Genomic DNA, 2,281 nt, shown 5'->3' on the forward strand with positions numbered 1-2,281 from the left:
ATTATAATCTTTTAGCTTAAGGCTAGAAATATTAACAATATCATCATTTCCAATCCAGAGATACATGTTACAATGATGGCACTTAATGACAAGCATTTCCACAACCTTTTTCCAATCCACCCATTAAAACAACGTCCAGCTTTTCCTCTCTTCCAATAAGTAAAGAAAAACACTTACTCTTCAAGATCAGTTACTTGGGGCTTTGAAATGCAGCCAGAATGGGAGCAGGGAAGATAAAGACTCAAGGTCTACAAGGGAAGAGGAAACAGGAGATGAATGAGGCTCAAAGCTTATGCAAAATGAGGGAGAATGGGTGAGATCACAGACAGGTACAAGGCTCTGGTTTAATAAGCACCCTATCAACCAGAGAATGAAGACTTGACAGTAACTTCTTCACTTTCTTCATCTGCAAAACGTAAGCATGCATAACTGAGAAGTTTGAAGAAGATGAAATAAAATTATTACAAAATTCTCTCATAATCAAGAAAGATACTTCACTCTTACTCATGGCTTTCATTCGAATATTTCTTCATTTGGTTCTTGGTTTTGATCACTGGCTCTTGGCAAGCCCTCTCTTAAACCTTTGTTTGCCTATGTAAATTACGCTCATCTTACATTTTCATCATACTTTGCTGCCAAATTCCCTTATCTTTTTTTAAAAAGCAGTATTCTAAGTGTACGTAGGGGTGGGCACATATTTGAGCTAGCCAATCACAGTTTTTCCCTATGACTGTAATGATTGCTTGTGCCAGCAGCTTTATTCCCCACCAATGGATCAGAGTGGCTTCCTTGGGGGATTTTAAGACAAGCTGTGAGGTGGTTTTGTTGGTTGGTTGGGTTTTGTTGTTGTTGTTGTTGATTTGTTGGGTTTTTTTGTAAGCAAACCAATATAAAAATTAATTTTTATTAAAAATACAAAACCCCCCACAATGTACATGTATAAAACACAATGTTGTCGAATGATGATGATGATAATAATAATAATAAAGAGTTAGCTGCTGTTGCTGCCTCTATCTACTTGTGTATCTTGGGGTTTCTTTGTTTGGGTTTTTTTAAACATTTTTTTTAATTAATTTCAATGAACATTTACAGAGATTTTGGATTTCCATTCATTCATTGTTGCACTTTTCTCCTCGCCCACCCCACCCCCAACCCCAGTTCACTCTTCTCCTTGAAAAGCAAAAGAAAAACTACTTCACTGGTTTACAATCCCCCACACCCCCACCTCCCACCCCGAGTATACTCCACTCTGGGTTTATTTAGGGGTTTGGAGTGGGAGTTTTTTCCCCTTCTCTCTCTCACCCTTTCTCTGTCTTTGGAATCATGCTTTTAATGAGGTAAGCAGCAACAACCAACAGCCCTAATTTCAACCATGAGTTTAGAGAACTAGTCCTAAGAAAATGAAGTAAACTCACAGAGAAAATAAGAAACAAAAGAGACACTTCCCTTCTGCCCTACTCCTGCTCCACCCCTAGACTTCTTAAAGGCCATTTGTTTTGAGTCACGAAAATAACTATTTGCATGATAACTTGAGATGTTTTCTCTCAAATGGTACTTGAGAAGTATTCCCCCACACCTCACTGAATCTCTGGTTTTCTCATTCTATAGATTTCTTCATGCCTATGGCACTGTTGCCAGTGCTGTTGTTGTTGTTGTTGTTGTTGTTGTATGTGCTGTGAACAATAGTTTTGAATCCTGCTCTACTCTGAGCCAATCTCAATGCTTCTAACACAGCATGCTTCATTACCCCAGTTACTGTGTCAATCCATCTCATCCAGGGTCTTCCTCTTCTGCACTGACCATTCTTCCAAGCACGATGTCCTCCAAGGATCAGTCCTTCATGGCAAAGTGCCCAAAGTATGTGAGACGAAACTTCAAAATCCTTGCTTCAAAGGAATAGCTTGGCTTCACCCTCTTGAGGTCTAGCCTGTTAGTTCTCTTGGTGGTCCATGGTTTGTTCAATATTTTTCTCCAGCACCACAACTCAAAGGCATCAATTCTTCTGTTCTCACTGGAGATGATTGCCCATCTTTCTGCCAATAAATGGCTGCTGGATTTGAACTACCAGTGAGGTGTGGCCTTTGAATTAGTGTCACAACTTGTTACAAACTATAACAACAGTAGAGTTCCTTTAATAAATATATTATTGGGGGTTTTTAAATTTAATTTATTTTTCATTTCAGTGAATATCTACAGAGATTTTGGAATTCCAATAATTCATTGTTGCACCCCTCTCCCCGCCCCCCCACCCTCCACCCCCCGTTTGCTCCTCTCCTTCAAA

Source organism: Elephantulus edwardii, unplaced genomic scaffold (genome assembly GCF_000299155.1).
Source record: "Elephantulus edwardii isolate Elephantulus edwardi_28Jun2011 unplaced genomic scaffold, EleEdw1.0 scaffold00112, whole genome shotgun sequence".
NCBI classification, from domain to species: Eukaryota; Metazoa; Chordata; class Mammalia; order Macroscelidea; family Macroscelididae; genus Elephantulus; species Elephantulus edwardii.